This window comes from Lampetra fluviatilis, chromosome 38 (assembly GCF_964198595.1).
Source record: "Lampetra fluviatilis chromosome 38, kcLamFluv1.1, whole genome shotgun sequence".
Lineage (NCBI taxonomy): Eukaryota > Metazoa > Chordata > Hyperoartia > Petromyzontiformes > Petromyzontidae > Lampetra > Lampetra fluviatilis.
This window is the reverse complement of record NC_136312.1, coordinates 4,056,248-4,078,689: the sequence shown is the minus strand read 5'-3', so window position 1 is coordinate 4,078,689 and position 22,442 is coordinate 4,056,248. Positions and strand designations below refer to the sequence as shown.

At 50.8% G+C, this 22,442-nt stretch overlaps 1 long non-coding RNA gene across 1 annotated transcript; it reads right to left on the bottom strand.

The window, feature by feature from the left end:
- Positions 1-870: 870 nt before the first annotated feature.
- On the bottom strand, positions 871-21,419 carry LOC144945575 (uncharacterized). The gene is made up of 3 exons (XR_013639694.1): positions 21,283-21,419; positions 3,885-3,922; positions 871-899 (listed from the first exon to the last, which is right to left on the bottom strand). It is a non-coding gene; the product is annotated as an uncharacterized LOC144945575 (long non-coding RNA).
- Positions 21,420-22,442: the final 1,023 nt, after the last annotated feature.

Sequence of the window (22,442 nt, the reverse complement as noted above, 5' to 3'; positions counted from 1 at the left end):
TGGTGATGGTGGTGCTGGTGGTGATGGCGGTGCTGGCGGTGATGGTGGTGATGGTGGTGCTGGTGGTGGTGGTGATGGCGGTGCTGGCGGTGATGGTGCTGGCGGTGCTGGCGGTGGTGGCGGTGCTGGCGGTGATGGTGGTGCTGGCGGTGGTGGTGATGGTGGTGCTGGCGGTGGTGGCGGTGCTGGCGGTGATGGTGGTGCTGGCGGTGATGGTGGTGGTGGCGGTGGTGGTGATGTTGGTGGTGGTGGCGGTGGTGGTGGTGGTGGTGATGGTGGTGGTGGTGGTGGTGATGGCGGTGGTGGTGGTGATGGTGGTGGTGGTGGTGATGGCGGTGCTGGCGGTGATGGTGGTGGCGGTGGTGGTGGCGCTGGTGGTGGTGGTGGTGCTGGTGGCGGTGGTGGTGGCGGTGGTGGTGGTGGCGATGCCGCTGCACGTGGCTGCCTGCAGTGTTCCAGTGCTGTGGAGGCAGCAGCGAGGGTTGATGGATCACAGCTCAGATGGTGTTTTGTGAAACTCCCTTCTTACCGTGGATGGGTGTTGGAGGAGCAGCCGTACCCCTGCCTCAGCCAGAAGGCGGAGCAATGTATTTATGTTTGTTGAACTTCTTTCGCACCTCACGTAGCCAACCGTGCTCATCCGAGGTGCGCCTGGAAGGACCACAAACTAAACGCACACAAAGCAGTGCTCACGAAATTCGTTTCCAACTCTCTGTTCCCGTGGGTCAGCGTTAAGGAGGTACCGTACCCTGGGCTCACCAGGAGAGGGCCGTAGCGTGAATGTGGACTCCACCCGTTCCATCCTCACGACGACAATAGCCACCTCGTTGAGGTATCGTTCGCGATCGCCAGCTCGCTTCTGAGAAAGAGCTACACGTTAGCTCCGGTGGGCCTTACGGCTGGTAAAATAAAACAAGTAATGTTTAAAAAAACTTTTTAAAAAACACACTTTTATGAAATGTACCGTACTAGTAATGGAATAACTCCACGACTCCAGGAAGTGGCCCCGAAGCTTGACATAACGTAAGGGGCCGTGGTGATTTACAGCCAACGTCAGTTGAGCGTGGACAATTAGAGCCAAGCCTAAACATAACATGTAAAAAAGATTGTTAACTTTTTTTTTATGATAGAATATAGTGTTGTCATCAGTATGACATAAGTATTTCTAGATTTGAAGCTTTCGTGACTGCAAGGATTCATATTCTTAGGTTTTTTCAGTAAAGTCACGTATTATTATAGTATTATTGTCATATTATTTTATTTTTTATTTTATTTTTATTTAACTTTTATTCATTTAAAATTTTTACCTACGTGACTTTACCGAAAAAACCTAAGAATATGACATAAGTATACCAAGTTTGCAGTCGATACCACAATGGGAAGTGGGTTAAAATTGAGTTACAAGATTTGAGGATACGACAACGACAGCAGACAGCAGACAGAGTGAGTTAACAAAAAGGGTGTCATAGGCAAGAGTCGTTGTATGCTGAGAAGGATGTGGGAGATGAAACATCGGACGTGGCGGCCAACAGCGGCGCGGCTCGAGGGAGAGCTCTCGGCTAGGTCGGGGGTCAGGAACCTACGGCTCACAAGATGTACAGGGCAGACAATCACCATTGGAACCTCATTTGCCAGTAAAAAAAATATGATAATTGTTTTTTTACCCTTCTATCTGGCAACAAAACTGACACCTTTTTTTACAAGAAGTCATGTTTGCATAGACCACAATACCTGTAGCCATAATGCAAACAAAAAACATAACTCTGATGATATATGCACTTTTATGTTTTTTTTTGTTTGCATTATGGCTACAGGTATTGTGGTCTATGCAAACATGACTCCTTGTAAAGAAAAGTGTCAGTTTTGTTGCCAGATAGAAGGGTAAAAAACCAATTATCAAGGCAGACAATCATTCATTCATTGGCTGGCAACTTATACATATGTAGAGGACGCCAGAGCGTGGGCAACGTTCTATTTACTTCATTCATTTTCGGACACCCCGTATAATTATTATTATCGTCGCGTGATGCGCCAGCTTGTGCCATTTGTATTTACACCATTGCAACCTCATTTGCCAGTAAAAATATGATAATTGGTTTTTTTTCGCTTTTATCTGGCAACAAAACTGACACCTTTTTTTATGAGGAGTCATGTTTGCATAGACCACAATACCTGCAGTCATAATGCAAACAAAAAACATAACTCTGATGATGTATGCACTGTCCTTGAAGTTGATTGGTCCACACCCGAGACAGCTTTCCTTAGAGCCTAGTCTCACATGGTGTTGGACCAGATGACGTCATCTGGTCCAACACCATGTGAGACTAGGCTCAGAGTTATGTTTTTTGTTTGCATTCCGACTGCAGGTATTGTGGTCTATGCAAACATGACTCATCGTAAAAAAGGTGTCAGTTTTGTTGCCAGATAGAAGGGTAAAAAAAAAACGATTACCATTTGTATTTGTCAAGGCCAAGAATTGGATATCATTTGTGTTGTATTGGAAAGGAAAAAAACAAACAATTGCAGCTGAATTATTTGTGTATTCATGATTACGCTTGTTTACAAAATCGAGTTCCAATACTCTGCTCGGAGGCTCTTGGCAGCTTTCCGCTGTAGGAGCTCAATGCCGCTCTGTGTAACGAAACTAACCAAACAATGTACGTCACCAAGTAATGCCCCATTGAGCTGCTATTCGAGCTCTTTTTCAAAAGCTACCTGGCCACAAATGGATGCTCACCCAAGTGGCTTATCATCTTGTGGAAATTTATAGCAGTCAAATACTCAAAACACGTGTTTCTGAATGTGGAGGAAACAACTGGAAGAGCTGGAGAAAGAAAATTCACACGACCACCGGGAGAGAGAGAGACACCACACAAACTTCAAATATACAGCAGGCATCAGGGTAGGGATTGAACTCACGTCCTCCTGCATACCAGGCGAGGGAGTTAACATCTCGCCACCGCGGCTCCCCAATTCCCAATTGAATAAATGTGCAGTGTAATATTTGAGAAGTGGGATGTTATGGCCAATCCCAGTAATATTGTGTGTCGTATTTAGCGACGGGAGGAAACCCCATGCAGAACAGGCGGGGGAACATACAAACTCCACACACACCCACTCACAAACACTCCTACAACCTAAACACTCACCAATTCATTCACTCACTGAATGAATAACTCGCTGCCCCACTCACTACTGAATGCATCTCTTTGCAAATTCACTCGTTAACTGACCTCACCCACCGACTCACTCGTTCATTCACTCATTTCACCCACCTACCGCACACCCACTCACCTACTACGTCACTCACTCCTCCACTCATTCATTTGCCAAGTCACTCACTACATCACTCACCCACCAACCCACTCATTTACCTACTCCACTCACCCACCCCACCCGCTCACCCACTCCACCCGCTCACCAACTCCACTCACCCACCCCACCTGCTCACCCACCCCACCCGCTCACCCACCCCACCCGCTCACCCACCCGCTCACCCACCCCACCCGCTCACCCACCCGCTCACCCATCCCATCTGCTCACCCACTCCACTCGCCCACCCCACCTACCCACCCACCCCACCAGCTCACCCACTCCACCCACCCACTCCGCTCACCCACCCCACTCACCCACCCCACTTCACTCACCCACCCCACTCACTCCACTCACCCACCCCACTCACCCCACCCGCTCACCCACCCCACCCAGTCACCCACCCCACCCACCCGCTCACCCACTGCACCCACCCACTCCACCCACCCACCCCACTCACTCCACTCACCCACCCCACTCACCCCACCCGCTCACCCACCCCACCCAGTCACCCACCCCACCCACCCACTCACCCACTGCACCCACTCCACTCACTCACCCACCCCACTCACGTCGAACGACTGCGACGACCCGTCCCGGAGTTCGTCCTCTGCGGGAACAAACGCAAAAAGAAAAAGGGTGGCAACCCCCCTTAACCCGGGTTCGGCATCCCGCGTCTCATCAGCAAGCTTCGCCGACAGCCGTGCGCTCGTGCCGGGCTCTCGTGCCGGGCTCTCGTGCCGGGTGCTCGTGCCGGGCGCGTGCCCTGGCTCCCAGGCCTGCGCGACCACCACGGAGGCGTCGCCGCGTAGGAATGAAAAGCCATAGGACGCACCCGGTCAGCCCTGGGGGGGGGCCCATTTGGGGCCGTCCATAAATGACGTCACGCACCTAGGGGGGGAGGGGGGGGGGGTTCAGACATTTTCGACGATGTGTGACGAGGGGGGGGAGGGGTGGGGGTTGAGAAATGTGACGTGACATCAGATAGCGCAACTTTAAATAAAGTGGTAGAAGGGAAATAATAAAATAATAAAAATAAAACATAATAAGATGAGAATTTTATCTTATTATGCTTTATTAGTATTATTTTATTATTTCCCTTCTACGTGACTTTACCGAAAGAACCAAGAATATGAATCCATGCAGTCACGAAAGCTTTGAATCGAAATTTAACTTCAAATAAATATAGACAACACGTTCTACTTAGTTAAATAGACTTCTTAATAAATGTTTTCTCCTACAACATCAGAGTGCAGCACCACATTAAATACGCACGACAATGACAATAGTTTAAAGCGATTTGAAGCATGTTTATTTTGGGGGGGGGGGGGGTGCAGAGCTTCGTGACGTCATATTTAAGGGGGGGGGGTCTGACTTTTTGTGACGCCGCGTGACGAGGGGGGGGGAGGGGGGGGGTCAAAATCGCCCAAAATCGCGTGACGTCATTTATGGACGGCCCCTTTGACCTCGACCCCCCCCCTTCCACCTCCCCCTCAAAGAGCCGCAGCTTCTCTCCCCCAGCCCGTGCAGCTGTTGGGCGTCACGTCCGACGTTTCGACTCCCAGGTCCTCCTTAAGTAATAAAACAAACCGACTCAACTCTGTGCATTGCCAGCAGGTGTAAGGCTGATTCGTAGCTGCCTTTCAGAAGCGACTTGGGCCGTCACAAATGATAGCTCAACGAAAGTGGCTGATAATATCATCATCATCATCACGTGGGTATTTATAGCAGTCAAATACTCCAAACGCGTCGTGATGCTGATTCTAAATGTGGGAGGGAAAAACCGGAGGACCCGGAGAAAAATCCACGCGACCACGTGGAGAGAAAGACACCGCAAACTCCAAACATACAGCAGCAGGCGTCAGGGTCGGTATCGAACCCATGACCTCCTGTACACCAGGCGAGGTAGTTAACATCTCCTAGCCACCCTGATGATGATGATGATGATGAGAGTGAAAGAGACACGCAAACTCCAAATACACAGCAGGCGTCAAGGTCGGGATCGAACCCACGACCTCCTGTATACCAGGCGAGGTAGTTAACATCTCCTAGCCACCGTGATGATGATGAGAGAGAGTCACGCAGACTCCAAATACACAGCAGCAGGCGTCAGGGTCGGGATCTATCCCACGACCTCCTGTATACCAGGCGAGGTAGTTAACATCTCCTAGCCACCGTGATGATGATGAGAGAGAGACACGCAAACTCCAAATATACAGCAGCAGGCGTGAGTGAGGGTGGCGATCGAACCCACGACCTCCTGCACACCAGGCGAGATAGTTAACATCTCCTAGCCACTGCAGCACAATTGCTTCCCCCTCCTCTCCCTCACAGTACAGGCACTGCTGGTGATTGCTGTGTGTGAATATGTTTAACTTCTTTCGCACCGTACGTAGCCAACCGTGCTAATCGGCAGTGGGGGCGTGGGGAGGGCGACAGACTAAAACACAAAAATAAGTTCTTAAGTGATGAGATTTCAACGTGTGGAGGATTTTTTAAAAAAAAGTGCACAGCTCCCAGCGGCTTCCGACTATCGCCAGGAAGAGCGTTCCAGACGGCCACAGACGCAGCGCGCGGTCCCCGCGGGTCTTTGATCTTCTCACATTTCCCATCGCGACTTTTACCCGCAAGGCGCTTCACGAGGATTATTGTGAGCGGTACGACGAGGGCGGCTAAAGGCGATGCGGTGAATGGGGGTATGGGGAGGGAGCTTTAGCGGGTAGGGGAATTACTGGGGGCGGGGGCGGGGTGGGGGTGCCTAGGGATGGAGGGAAGGATGGGCCAGGGGAGAAGAGGTGGCTGGGCCTTGAGGGAGGAGCGGACGCTGAGACGACGTAGAGAGAGAGAGAGGGGGGAGGAGGGTGCCGCTCGCTTCACGTGGAGCGAAAGTTTGAGCAGAAAAGAATTAACCCGTAAAAACAAAGTTTTTCACTATAAATCCTTTATATGCGTGGCGGCTAGAGTCGTCTCGTCCTCTGGCTTGAGATGGCTGCCACCTATGGGTCAGATGATTGCCTGCCACCATTAAGCAATTGGTAATTAAATATAATTTATTTTTTCCTAAAAAGTGTAAAGTTATGGAAAAAAAATTTCACGAAAATTAATTGTCACGCACAACGAGTCTGTGTGCAAAATGTCAGCTCGATTGGATCACGGGAAGTGGGTTAAAAAACGACCGAAAGATTTGCACGGTCGTAAGTGCGCAAGCAAGCAAGCAAGTTAACTTAATATAAAGGATTTAAAAAGGAGCGGGGCTGGTGGATTGTGCACAAGGCAAGGCCGTAGCCATGGAGTCAACATTGGGGGGGGGGACCAAATCTTCCAGGGGGTCTGGAGCCCCCCCCCCCCCCCCCCCCCCCCAGAAAAAAAAAAACTCTAATTTTTGTGAAGCACCAACAACCCTCGCTGCTGCCTCCACAGCGCTGGATCACTCCAGTCAGCCACGCGCAGCAGCGTAGAGACAAAGATCCCCCGCGTAGCCTTCACAGGCTGTTGGGGCAAGTGCTGTTAGCGAGCAGCTACGAAGGCCGTGACGGCACACGAGCGGGTGGGTGGCCACCACCACGCCCGGCCGCCTTTGTCTCCCCGGTGGCGATGTTTACTACACGCCGCAGCAGGTGCTCATTTGAGGCCGAGTCGACCTAGGGGAGGCCCAGGACCGATTCAGATAATCCGTCACGTGATGTTGGCACGCGTGCGTAGGGGTCGTCCGATGTGAACGGAGGGAATGCGACATCACGTAGCCACCATCGGTCTCCCATCTCTCCCCGCCGCGTCTCGACGAGAGCCTGGGCAAAGCTACGTGGCCAGCAGTCAGAGAGACTCAGCCTTAAATGAGTACCCGGTGCGGTGTATAAACATCGCCACTAGGGAGACAAAGGCGGTCGAGCGTGGTGCTGGTCACCCACCTCCTCGTGTGCCGTGCCGGCCGTCATAGGTGCTCGCTAACAACACTTGCGTGTGTGAGTGTGTGAGAGTGTGAGAGAGTGTGTGAGTGAGAGGGTATGAGTGAGTGAGTGTGAGTGAGTGAGTGACTGAGTGAGTGAGAGTGTGAGAGTGTGAGTGAGTGAATGTGTGAGTGACTGAGTGAGAGTGTGAGTGACTGAGTGTGTGAGTGACTGAGTGAGAGTGTGAGTGAGTGTGTGAGAGTGTGAGTGTGTGAGTAAGAGGGAGTGTGAGAGAGTGACTGAGTGAGAGTGTGAGTGAGTGACTGAGTGAGTGTGTGAGTGACTGAGTGAGTGACTGAGTGAGTGAGTGTGTGAGTGAGTGTAAGAGGGAGTGTGAGTGAGTGAGAGTGTGAGTGAGAGAGTGAGAGTGTGTGAGTGAGTGACTGAGTGACTGAGTGTGTGAGTGACTGAGTGAGTGAGTGACTGAATGAGTGAGAGTGTGAGTGAGTGTGAGTAAGAGGGAGTGTGAGTAAGTGAGAGTGTTAGTGAGAGAGTGAGAGTGTGAGTGAGTGAGTGACTGAGTGAGAGTGTGAGTGAGTGAGATTGTGAGTGTGAGTGAGTGAGAGTGTGAGTGAGTGAGTGTGTGAGAGTGTGAGTGACTGAGTGAGTGAGTGACTGAGTGAGAGTGTGAGTGAGTGAGTGAGAGTGTGAGTGTGTGAGTGACTGAATGAGTGACTGAGTGAGTGTGAGTGACTGAGTGAGAGTGTGAGTGAGTGAGAGAGTGTGTGAGTAAGATTGTGAGTGAGTGAGAGTGTGAGTGAGTGAGTGAGAGAGTGAGAGAGTGAGTGTGAGTGACTGAGTGAGTGACTGACTGAGTGAGTGTGAGTGACTGAGTGAGTGATTGACTGAGTGAGTGACTGAGTGAGTGACTGAGTGACTGGGTGAGTGACTGAGTGAGTGACTGACTGAGTGAGTGAGTGACTGAGTGAGTGAGTGACTGAGTGACTGAGTGAGTGAGTCTCTGAGTGAGTGAGTGACTGAGTGAGTGACTGAGTGACTGACTGAGTGAGTGACTGAGTGAGTGACTGAGTGACTGAGTCTCTGAGTGAGTGAGTGACTGAGTGAGTGACTGACTGAGTGAGTGAGTGAGTGACTGACTGAGTGAGTGAGTGAGTGAGTGACTGACTGAGTGAGTGACTGAGTGACTGACTGAGTGACTGAGTGAGTGACTGAGTGACTGAGTGAGTGACTGAGTGAGTGAGTCTCTGAGTGAGTGAGTGACTGAGTGAGTGAGTGACTGACTGAGTGAGTGGGTGACTGACTGAGTGAGTGACTGACTGAGTGAGTGACTGAGTGAGAGCCGCTCTAGGGGTTAAGAAGTCGCCGTGGGCCGAGGCCGCGCAGCGCGGAATCTCAATGAGCCCCCCCCCACCAGCCGCCTCCCCCACCAGCCCCCCCCCCCCACCAGCCCCCCCCCCAAATTGGACGTTAATTGACTTTGCCCGCTCCGCGACGCATTAATAGGGCCGCCTGCCCATCACGCAAATCGCGTGACGGGGTGCTGTGGTGGGGGTAGTGGTGGTGGGGGTGGTGGTGGGAGTGATGGTGGTGATGCTGGGGGTGAGAGAGAGGGGGGGGGCACCTCGCGTGTGTCACGGCTCTCCGCTGTGCAGGCTGCTCTGGCGGGGCTGGCGGGGCGGGTCAATCACGAAGCCTTCCGATGCGATTTGACTCGAGGGGGGGAAGGCGGCGACAGAAGCGGAGGGTGCGGGCCCGGGGGGGGGGGGCTGTTGTCACCGGGCTGCCGGAGAGTTGAGCGAGGAGGGGAGAGAGCGAGGGGCGGGGGGGGGGGCGAGGGGGGGGGCGAGGGGGGGGGGCGAGTGAGGGTGGGGGGGCGAGTGAGGGTGGGGACCGAGGGGGGGGGGGGCGAGGGAGAGAGGGGGCAGGGGAGGGTGCGAGGGGGAGGGAGAGGGGGGGGGGCGAGGGGGGGGGGCGAGGGACCGAGGGGGACCAAGGGGGGGGGGGAGAGGGGGGCGAGGGGGACCGAGGGGGGGCGAGGGGGAGAATTGCTCCTCTCGCTGCGCGCTCCCGAGGCGTCAGCGCTGGAAGTTTCGCGATGGATCAGCGCGAGTGGGGAGTCGATACACTATACACTACATATCGATACACTATACACTACATATCGATACACTATATACTACATATCGATACACTATACACTACATATCGATACACTATACACTACATATCGATACACTATACACTACACATCGATACACTATACATCGATACACTATACACTACATATCGATACACTATACACTACATATCGATACACTATACACATCGATACACTACACACTGATACACTACACACTACATATAGATAAAGCTAGCTTGCTTGTTGTAAGGGGCGCAATTAGTTACCACAATTGCTCACAGACACACAAAACAAAGATACCCCGTGTAGCCTTACCAGACTGTAGGGGCAAGTGCTGTTAGCGAGCACCTATGAAGGCCGCAACGGCACACGAGGGGGTGGGTGGCCAACACCACACCCGGCCGCCTTTGTCTCCCCAGTGGCGATGTTTACACACCGCACCAGGTACTCATTTGAGGCTGAGTCGACCTAGGGGAGGCCCAGGACCGGTTCAGATAATCGTCACTGGTGTTTGCCGTGAGCGGGAATCGAACCCGGGTCGCCAGGTTCGTAGCGCAGCGCGCTAACCGCTACACTACCGCTCCCCACAGACACACACAGACAGACAGACACACACACACAGACACACCAAGTCGACCTAGGGGAGGCCCAGGATCGGTTCAGGTAATTGTCCCTGGTGTTGGCCGTGAGCGGGAATCAAACTCAGGCCACTTTCGAATGGAGAGATGTTAACTACCTCGCTCGGTATACAGGAGGCCGTGGGTTCGATCCCGACCCTAACGCCTGCTGCTGCTGTATATTGGGAGTTTGAATGTCTCTTTTGCTCTCTCCGTGGTCGCGTGGATTTTTCTCCGGGTCCTTCGGGGTTTCCCTCCACGTTTAGAATCACGCGCTGAGAGTATTGGCTGCTATAAATGTCCACGTGATGATGATGAGACACTTCGTTGGGCTGTCGTTTGTGATAACCAGGTCGATTTTGAACAATAGCTACACGCTAGCTTGGTGGGCCTTACCTGGTCAAATACAATTTAGCAGGTGCCATACTTCGTGGTATTTCCCAAACGAATGGAGCACATTAACTACTCACTCTTTCTTCAATAACACCGAGTGCGTGTGCGGCCTTTCGCAGACAAGGAGGAGGGCCGTTGCCTGAAACGTCGCCTCCCATCAGAAGCCATTTGTAATCAAGTCTTTGAATCCACATCAGTCTTCCACTCTCACCATCGACGCTGTCTCCCTTCTGGCCTCTATATTTACGCGTCGTGAAGAAAGGGGGTCCTTGCCCGAAACGTCGGCTATTATATCCGTGGTTTTTGTTTTGTTTCTTTCAAGGCTTCGCGGACGCCCTTGAGTTGTGTGGTCAATAGCGGCCACGGCGCTTCGCCTTTTGAGTTGACCTTTTGAGTTGACCTTTTGAGTTGACCTTTTGAGTTGACCTCCGAGCAAGGAGGCTGCTTCGCGAACACGGCCTCAGCGTGCCAACAAACGCAGCCACGCAGCCGCTGCTGGAAACCAACACCCGCACTCAACACACGCGTCTACAGCAAACATTGTGTGTGTGTGGTGTGTGTGTGGTGTGTGTGTGTGGTGTGTGCGTGGTGTGCGTGTGGTGTGTGTGTGGTGTGTGTGTGGTGTGTGGTGTGTGTGTGTGTGGTGTGTGTGTGGTGTGTGTGTGTGGTGTGTGTGTGGTCTGTGGTGTGCGTGTGGTGTGTGGTGTGTGTGGTGTGTGTGTGGGGTGTGTGTACGTGGTGTGTGTGTGGTGTGTGTGTGGTGTGGTGTGTGGTGTGTGTGGGGTGTGTGTGGTGTGTGTGTGGTGTGTGTGGTGTGTGTGTGTGGTGTGTGTGTGGTGTGTGTGTGGTGTGTGGTCTATGGTGTGTGTGTGGTGTGTGGTGTGTGTGTGTGGTGTGTGTGTGTGGTGTGTGCGTGGCCTCAAGATAACATAAATAATACGCAAGGTTTCATCATCGTTGCCTCGGTCGGTCGGTGCCACTTTGGCTCGGATTCATTGTGGTGGTGACCTCGCACAAAGAGGGTCAGACCGCAGTGCAGTTCTTCAGGAACTAGTGGTGTTTGTTGTTGTTGTTGTTGTATCCATTATTCTTTTGTTAACTCAGCCGTCAACACCCGCATCGGTCCGATGACCGCGTGCCCTCACGCATGGGCGGCGAGCGGGCCGATCGATCATAATCGATAACCAATCGGTTATACCCTTCACTATACATCGAGTGGTGGGTGCAGTGGTTAGCGCACTGAGCTACAAACCCAACGACCCGAGTTCGATTCCCTGCCGAAGACCAATAACCGCCGCAATAATTTGAACCGTTTCTGTGCCTCCTCTAGGTTGACTCAGCCTCATGAGTTCCTGGTGCGGTGCGTGAACATCGCCACTGGGGAGACAAAGGCGGCCGGGCGTGGTACTGGCCACCCACCCCCTCGTGTGCCGTACCGGCCTTGATTGGTGATTTGCTAACAGCACTTGCCCTAAAAAAGCTACACGGGAGGGATCTTTTGTCTTTGTTCCCGATTTTTTAACGAGTTTAATTTGCATGCTCAGAAGATGTTTCCCCTCGGTACGAAGTGAGACTTTTTATTTTTTTTTCTTACGGAATCGATCCGAAAACGTTAAGTTCCCGCCAAAAGTGGCGTCACGTGGCATCGAGTGACGTCACAATCGTAGGACATCGAAGCACGCTCGCACGTGGCTGGCGGTGGGGCAGCGAACTCCATTGGATGCTTCTAGATTTGAAGCTTTCGTGACTGCAAGGATTCATATTCTTAGGTTTTTTCGGTAAAGTCACGTAGGTAAAAAAATGTAATTAATGAAAGTAAAATAAAAAATCTAATAAAAATCACGACGTTTCGGAGGCAACACCAGCTCCCACCTCTTTTAATGAGGCCGTGAACCAGGGGGGAGGACATTTTCTCTGCCGAGGGCCATTTGGATATTTATAACATCATTCGCGGGCCATACACAATTATCAACTTACAAATTAGCCCGTTATATTTGGTCAAACATTTAATTAACACACCCCTAATGCGATGGGCTGAAACTGCTTCTCTTTGGCGAGGCGTGTGATGATGTTAGCTGCTGGTGTTGATGATGTTGCTGCTACACGCAACTGCTTTTCCAGATTTGCTCCTAGATTTGTTGAATTTCGAGTCCCGCCTGCGGTTGCCTTGGCAGGGCCACACCAAATGATTTCGCGGGGCTTATACGGCCCGCGGGCCGGACGTTTCCCTCCCCTGCCGTATACGAACGAGCGTGGTGAAGTATGGTCTCATGAACAGTGGGCAATCGTGAGTGATACCGTCGTCTCAAACGGTAGCAGCAGATGCACCGAATCATCACCACCCGGACTTATGACCCGTATCCTGAACCAAGCCTGGGTTTGCTGGGCCCAGACAACAACAATTTGTTCAGCCCAAAGGCGAAATTTCCATATAATTAAGTATAAATTAGCATGTAATTTAAATTCAGCCGCAAACTCATCTCGGGACGATCTAAATGGGGAATTATTACTTTTAATTAATTAGTTTACCCACGGGAAGGAGAGAGGAGTGGTGGGCGGGGTGATAAACGTTGTGGGTTCGTGGGGCTGACGGATTACAACATTGTGTGTTTGTGTCAATATTAGGATTGTTATAATATGGAGAGGTGTGGGGTTTATTTGTGGTTTTAAAACCGGTTTGTTACCGCACGTATGGAATACATTGCCTTGATATAAGCGTACAGCGTGCTTGGATTGACATTGTTTTTAAACTATACCATTATATTCTAGATTTGAAGCTTTCGTGACTGCAAGTCACGTAGGTAAAAAATAACATTAAAATTAATAAAAGTAAAATAATAAATCACGACGTTTCGGAGGAAACACATCTCTTTACAACTCTTTACTTGATACATCAATCGTGCTGTGACGGTTCCACCTGAAGACGGAAGCTTGTGTTGCCTCCGAAACGTCGTGATTTTTTATTTTACTTTTATTAATTTTAATTTTATTTTTTACCTACGTGACTTTACCGAAAAAACCTAAGAGTATGAATCCTTGCAGTCACCAAAGCTTCAAATCTAGAATATAATGGTATAGTTTAAAAACAATGTCAATCCAAGCACGCTGTACGTTTATATCAAGGCAATGTATTCCATACGTGCGGTAACAAACCGGTTTTAAAACCACAAATAAACCCCACACCTCTCCATATTATAACAATCCTAATATTGACACAATTACACACAATGTTGTAATCCGTCAGCCCCACGAACCCACAACGTTTATCACCCCGCCCACCACTCCTCTCTCCTTCCCGTGGGTAAACTAATTAATTAAAAGTAATAATTCCCCATTTAGATCATCCCGAGATGAGTTTGCGGCTGAATTTAAATTACATGCTAATTTATACTTAATTATATGCAAATTTCGCCTTTGGGCTGAACAAATTGTTGTTGTCTGGGCCCAGCAAACCCAGGCTTGGTTCAGGATACGGGTCATAAGTCCGGGTGGTGATGATTCGGTGCATCTGCTGCTACCGTTTGAGACGACGGTATCACTCACGATTGCCCACTGTTCATGAGACCATACTTCACCACTCGTTCGAATACGGCAAGGGAGGGAAACGTCCGGCCCGCGGGCCGTATAAGCCCCGCGAAATCATTTGGTGTGGCCCTGCCAAGGCAACCGCAGGCGGGACTCGAAATTCAACAAATCTAGGAGCAAATCTGGAAAAGCAGTTGCGTGTAGCAGCAACATCATCAACACCAGCAGCTAACATCATCACACGCCTCGCCAAAGAGAAGCAGTTTCAGCCCATCGCATTAGGGGTGTGTTAATTAAATGTTTGACCAAATATAACGGGCTAATTTGTAAGTTGATAATTGTGTATGGCCCGCGAATGATGTTATAAATATCCAAATGGCCCTTGGCAGAGAAAATGTCCTCCCCCCTGGTTCACGGCCTCGTTAAAAGAGGTGGGAGCTGGTGTTGCCTCCGAAACGTCGTGATTTTTATTTGATTTTTTATTTAACTTTCATTAATTAATTTTTTTTACCTACGTGACTTTACCGAAAAAACCTAAGAATATGAATCCTTGCAGTCACGAAAGCTTCAAATCTAGAAGCATCCAATGGAGTTCGCTGCCCCACCGCCAGCCACGTGCGAGCGTGCTTCGATGTCCTACGATTGTGACGTCACTCGATGCCACGTGACGCCACTTTTGGCGGGAACTTAACGTTTTCGGATCGATTCCGTAAGAAAAAAAAATAAAAAGTCTTTTTTTAGGGCAAGTGCTGTTAGCAAATCACCTATCAAGGCCGGTACGGCACACGAGGGGGTGGCTGGCCAGTATCACGCCCGGCCGCCTTTGTCTCCCCAGTGGCGATGTTCACGCACCGCACCAGGAACTCATGAGGCTGAGTCAACCTAGAGGAGGCACAGAAACGGTTCAAATTATTGCGGCCGTTATTGGTCTTCGGCAGGGAATCGAACTCGGGTCGTTGGGTTTGTAGCTCAGTGCGCTAACCACTGCACCCACCACTCGATGTATAGTGAAGGGTATACCCGATTGGTTATCGATTATGATTGATCGGCCCGCTCGCCGCCCATGCGTGAGGGCACGCGGTCATCGGACCGATGCGGGTGTTGACGGCTGAGTTAACAAAAGAATAATGGATGCAACAACAACAACAACAAACACCACTAGTTCCTGAAGAACTGCACTGCGGTCTGACCCTCTTTGTGCGAGGTCCCCACCACAATGAATCCGAGCCAAAGTGGCACCGACCGACCGAGGCAACGATGATGAAACCTTGCGTATTATTTATGTTATCTTGAGGCCACGCACACACCACACACACACACCACACACACACACCACACACCACACACACACCACAGACCACACACCACACACACACCACACACACACCACACACACACACCACACACACCACACACACACCACACACACCCCACACACACCACACACCACACCACACACACACCACACACACACCACGTACACACACCCCACACACACACCACACACACCACACACCACACGCACACCACAGACCACACACACACCACACACACACACCACACACACACCACACACACACCACACACACACACACCACACACCACACACACACCACACACACACCACACGCACACCACGCACACACCACACACACACACCACACACACACCACACACACACAATGTTTGCTGTAGACGCGTGTGTTGAGTGCGGGTGTTGGTTTCCAGCAGCGGCTGCGTGGCTGCGTTTGTTGGCACGCTGAGGCCGTGTTCGCGAAGCAGCCTCCTTGCTCGGAGGTCAACTCAAAAGGTCAACTCAAAAGGTCAACTCAAAAGGTCAACTCAAAAGGCGAAGCGCCGTGGCCGCTATTGACCACACAACTCAAGGGCGTCCGCGAAGCCTTGAAAGAAACAAAACAAAAACCACGGATATAATAGCCGACGTTTCGGGCAAGGACCCCCTTTCTTCACGACGCGTAAATATAGAGGCCAGAAGGGAGACAGCGTCGATGGTGAGAGTGGAAGACTGATGTGGATTCAAAGACTTGATTACAAATGGCTTCTGATGGGAGGCGACGTTTCAGGCAACGGCCCTCCTCCTTGTCTGCGAAAGGCCGCACACGCACTCGGTGTTATTGAAGAAAGAGTGAGTAGTTAATGTGCTCCATTCGTTTGGGAAATACCACGAAGTATGGCACCTGCTAAATTTCGATTTAAAGCTTTCGTGACTGCAGGGATTCCATGTAAAAATGTTTCAGTTTTGTTGCCAGAAAAAAGGTGAAAACCCCTATTATTGCAAAAAATTAATTGTTGAGTCGTTTTTAGTTGAGAAGGTCATTTAAAGCTTCGCGGGCCTTACCCCGGCAAAATAAAGAATATCTTAAAATAATAGTTTATTGGTTTGCAGGTCGCTATTCCCACGGTTCAGGTGGAACTCCGATTAATCCACGTTTGTATGAACCTTTTCGCACCGCACGTAGCCACAACAGCAACAGCAACAACAACAGCAACAACAACAGCAACAACAACAGGCATTTCGAAATGAAAATTCGTTTTCAAAGCCACGGAACAGCAGTAAAACCGCCCGCTCCCCTCCCTCCTCCTCCTCTCACCTGGTGGGTGTCAAATCACTCTCTAAGTGGCTCGGTGATGCGCTGCCATGACGAGTTAGAGTTCCCCGTCGGCGCTGCCAAGTCGCAAATTCTATCCGTCTCTGTAAATCAGAAAGATTCCCTCGGCAGATTTACATAGCGAAGGCAAAGACTCCCCTCCCCCTATCCCACACCACCACCTCTCGCACCGTGGGGGGCTTCAAGCGGCACGTTCTCTCGAGGTCAAGTGCCGTCAGCGAGCGGCACGGCACACGAGGAGTGGTGGTTGGGGTGGCCAACACCGCGCGTCTTGTGGAACAGGATGCTCGCAGAGAGCACTCGTCCCGATAGCAGAGGTCGCAAACGGGTTTTGATTCCTTACCCGTACCCGGCCGTACCAGAGGTCGCAAACGGGTACCCGTACCCTCCCCGATACCCGGCTACCCGTACCCGGCCGGGTATCGGGTAGGGTACGGGTACCCGATTGCGACCTCTGGGATGAATCCATGTTGCAGGCGCGGGTGGGTTGATTCTAGGAACTTGAATTGTGAGAAGAGACAAGACGTTGGGAAATGAGTGACAAACGGTGACTCACCAGTGACTCACGGCCTACCCGTACCCGTACCCGGCCGCACCAGGGTCGCAAATGGGTACCCGTACCCGGCCGGGTACGGGTAACCGGGTATCGGGTAGGGTACGGGTATCGGGTACCCGGTTGCGACCTCTGCCCAATATGCTGTTGAGGCCGAAGGGGGGTGGGGGAGGGTCTTGTACCTGTGTTGGGAGCGGTGGCGCAGTGGTTAGCGTCTTAAAACTGGTGTGGCAAGTGCTGTTAGCGAGCGCCTATTAAGGCTGGCACGGTGCACGAGGGGGTGGGTGGCCAAACACCACGCCCGGCCGCCTTTGTCTCCCCAGCAGCGAAGTTTACTCATCGTATCATCAGAAGTAAAGACAAAGATCCCCCGTATAGCCTCACAAAGACAAAGATCCCCTTCCCCCTATAGACTCACGCAACGGGTTGAAGCAACGGATCGCACAGCGGGGCCCACCGATGACATCGCAACGCGAAAATCACGTCTTGCAATCGCAAGCAACGTGCGCTGGTACATTTAATTTTCATTTTATTTTTACAATTTTTACTTTCGAATGACAAATGAACGAATCTGCTTAGTTTACATACCTCGATTTAAAGCTTCTTTCGTGACTGCAGGGATTCATCTTCTTGGTTCTTTCGGTGAAGTCACGTAGAATGGAAATAATAAAATAAAAAAAAATAAAACATAATAAAATAATTCTCACGACCTTTCGGCCACAACGCAAGCAGCCTCTGTCTTCTCGACAGACCTGTTCTTCACCTTAGGACGGCTGCTTGCGTTGTGGCCGAAACGTCGTGAGAATTGTATTTTATTTTGTTTTATTTTTATTATTTTATCATTTCCATTCTACGTGATGACTTTACCGAAAGAACCAAGAAGATGGTTTGCAAACCTGTCAACTCAGACCTTAGTGGTCACCCCGTGCCCCATGAAAATCTCAACGTTCATCCTGCAAAGTCCCATCACAAGAGAGAAACACAAACAAAGAGACACGTTTTTTTTGCCCGCATTGAAACGGCTGTACGCCGAATGAACCTGGAAACTCAACCTCCCTGTGGGTTTGGTCACGTTCACCAAACGTGACAATCGGTGTCTGCTTGGGCCCACCGGTGTGTCGGAGAGTAGATCCACGCCACGACGTTTACTATCCGAGCGCCGTGACGTTTCGCGGGGACGAGGTTTTTATTTTTTTGTTTGGCCAGAACAATTCTTGACTTAACGCTTTCGTGAGTGCAGGAATTCATATTCTTTGGGTCTTTCGGTAAAGCCACGTAGATAGATGAAATAATAAAACATAATAAAAAATATTGTTATTATTTTTTATTGTAATTTTTTTTTATAATAAAAATTACAAATTTTTTAATTATTTTATTGTTATTATTTTAATGTTTATCATTTTTTATTATAATAATAAAAAAAAATATTCTTATTATTGAATTGTTATTTAAAAAAAAAAATATTGATATTATTTTTATTACTTTTTGTTATTTATATATCGAGTCGTAAGTACCCCGCTCGACACGTCCCAGACTCTTGCGACCAATATCATAACAATACAAATATTGTTATTTTTTAAAAATTATTCCATCTGTCTATGTGGCTTTACCGAAAGACCCAAAGAACGGAACAATTCTGGCTGGTTGATGTCATCACCGGCGAGACGGCGCGGCACTGCACGCCGTGAATGCTGCTGTGGCCTTTTTTGCTCTCCGACGCACCGGTGGTGCTCAAGTCGTCACTGACCACCACGTGTCGGTTTAGGCGACGAACCTCACTGAGTGACCGCGTCGGGTTAACACATCACACTCGTGCTCGTGCGATCTAGCCCGAGGCATACCCCGGTTAACGTCGTGGTCTTGAGGGGACGTGGGGATGGTGGGGGGGGTATTAATTCTATATTTGAAGCTTTCGTGACTGCAAGGATTCATATTCTTAATTTTCAATTTAATTTAATTTCAACCGTGATGATGGGTACAAACTTAGTAATCATTGGAAAGATGTTATTAACCATGCCAAAAATATTTAACGACACATATTTGGAGCATTCCTGGCAGCGATGTAAGCGCCACCACCTCTACATAACAATAGGCTCAGTCAACCATTCTACACAACAAAGACTCATTTCTTGGCAGCGATTTCAGCCGCATCATCTCTACATAATAAAAAGGCTCAGTCCCTTTTACACGCACCTTTACATTATCCGCACCTAGTTTTCACAACAGAGGCTCATTCCTAACAGCGTGCTTCAGCCGCACCGAACCTCACAAAAATAATATTCAGGGCCTACCTTGGCTCCTCCCACCCTCAACCAGTATATATGCAGGTACGGTTTTCTTGGTATTTCTCTCACTTGATACAGCTATCGTGCTGTGACGGTTCCACCTGAAGATGGAAGCTTGTGTTGCCTCCGAAACGTCGTGATTTTTTTTTTACTTTTATTAATTTTAAAATTTTACCTACGTGACTTTACCGAAAAAACCTAAGAATATGGTGGGGGGGGGGGGGTACGGGAACGCCTTCCTGAAAGGCGACAGGACGAGCGAGTAAACGACGTAAAAACGAGAAGCGATTTGCCGCGAGGCGACGGATAACGGGGGCGATGACGTCAGCGACGTGCTACGTTGCGTGCGAGGGTTGAGACGACGCAATTCGGGGAGCGGTATTTGCGATTAAGTGTCCACGTGTTCGCGAAGCGACAGTAACTGGTGGGGGGGGGGGGGGGCATGCCTGAATTGTAAGTTGCACCGAACTATCAAAACGCAGTCTCTCTCCTTCGCCACCCCGCTCTGCTGGCTTCTCTCTATGCACGTGTGCCACGCAGAAGGGCCATCGCCCGAAACGTCGGGCCACCACCGTACGCATTTGTTTTCCTTTAAGGCGACGCGCGCGTTTGAGCTGCGCGGTGAAGATCGTCCACAGGCGCCTCGCGTGTTTTGGAGTTGGAACTCGAGGGTCACCAAGACCCCCCAAAGCGCTACTGGAGACGAACACCCCCCCCACCCCCCCCCACCGCCCCCCCCGACTCAACGCACGCGCCCACAGCGAACACCGCGTACGCGTCGCCTCGAGACACATAATGCGCGACGTTTCGGGCGATGACCCTTCTTCGTGCTACACGGAATAGCATTCGTTCGCCGTCGATATGAGCAGTTGGGATTTGTACACACAACCAGATACAAAAAGAGACAAAGATCCCCCGTGTAGCCTGTAACAGACTGTTGGGGCAAGTGCTGTTCGCGAGTGACTATGAAGGCCGGTTACGGTACACTGAGGGGTAGGTGGCCAGCACCACGCCCGGCCGCCTTTGCCTCCCCAGTGGCGATGTTTTATACACCGCACCAGGTACTCATTTGAGGCTGAGTCGACCTAGGGGAGGCCCAGGACCGGTTCAGATAATCGTCACCGGTGTTGGCTGTGAGCGGGAATCGATCTTGGGTCGTCAGGTTCGTAGCGCAGCGTAGCGCTAACCGCTGCGCCACCGCTCCCCACATAACTAGATACACACACACGCGTGTGTGTTCAGATACAAAGACAAAGATCACCCGTAAACCCTTAACAGACTGTTGGGACAAGTGCTGTTATTGAGCACCTATGAAGGCCGGTACAGCACACAACCACGTCCGACCGCATTTGTCTCCCTAGTGACGATGTTTACACATCACACTAGATACAAAGACAAATATCTTCCATATAGCCTTAACGGACTGTAGGGGCAAGTGCCGTTAGCGAGCACCTATGAAGGCAGGCACGGTACACGAGGGGGTGGGTGGCCAGAACCACGCCCGACCGCCTTTGTCTCCCTGGTGACGATGTTTACACACCACACCAGTTATTCATTTGAGGCTGAGTCGACCTAGGGGAGGCCCGGGACCGGTTCAGATAATCGTCACTGGTGTTGGCCGTGAGCGAGAATCGAACCCATGTCGCCGGGTTCATAGCGCAGCGCGCTAACCGCTACACTACCGCTCCCCACACACACTAGATACACACACACACACGTGTGTATGTGTATGTTTGCGTCTACGCATGGGGGAGATCGGTAGTGTGGCGGTGAGCGCTACGCTGCGCTACGAACCTGACCACCCGAGTTCGATTCCGGCTCACGGCCGACACCAGCGACGATCATCTGAATCGGTTCTGGGCCCTCCCTTAGGTCGACTCAGCCTCAAAAAATGTATATGATGTAACGGGGCTACGTACGGCAAGTTGGTGGCGAAGGGTTCTTGGCTTGTGCTCCTCCTCCCACTCGCCTTTGCCAGCAGAGGCGACAATCATTTCAGATTCTCTCTCCGCCGATGATGTTTAGAGTCTCCCTCCCTCCCTCTCTCTCGCTCTCTCGCCCCTGTCTCTCTCTCACTCTCAACTCTGTCTCGGCGTTCCTTATAAGGCACGCGGGAGGCGGCGTCCTTGTGAGTGGTGGCGCGGCGGATAGCGCACTGCGCTAACGAACCCGGCGACCCTAAACACGAAACGATTTCAAGCTAATAATTGTTTTTCTTACCCTTTTATCTGGCAACAAAACTGACACCTTTTTTTACGAGGAGTCATGTTTGCATAGACCACAATACCTGCAGTTGTAATGCAAACAAAAAACATAACTCTGATAATGTATGCACTGTCATTGAAGTTGATTGGTCCACACCCGAGACAGCTTTCCTTAGAGCCTAGTCTCAAATGGTGTTGGACCAGATGACGCCAAAAGGCGCACAACTCAAAGACAATGCACCATCAGAGTATGAGAGCTCGGGGTAAGCATTTACTCCTCATCAGTTTTGCTCCTTGTCAGTTTTGTTGCCAGATAAAAAGGGTAAAAAAAGAATTATCATATTTTTTACTGGCAAATGAGGTACCAATGGTGATTTCAATCTATTTTATTTATTCACGTTAACCAGGTAAGGCGCACCGAGCCAGGAAGCTCTTTTGTCAGAGGTGACCTGGCCACAATTGATTGCTCACCGAAGCGGCTTGTCGTCACGTGGAAACACTTTAACAGAAACCAAATTCTCTGAACGCGTGTCGATGTTGATCCTAAATGTGGGAGGTGAAAACCGCAGGACCCGGACAAACATCCACGCGACCACGGAGAGAGAGAGAGAGACACGCAGATTCCAAATACACAGCAGCAGGCGTCAGGGTCGGGATCACGACCTCCTGTAGACCAGGCGAGGTAGTGAACATCTCCTAGCCACCGTAGTGGCCCGAGTTCGATTCACGCCCCTGTACCCCCTCCCGTACCCCCCCCCCTACACACCCCCCGTACCCCCCCTACACACCCCCCGTACACCCCCCCCGTACACCCCCCTCTGTACCCCCCCCCCGTACACCCCCCTCTGTACCCCCCCGTACAACCCCCTCTGTAC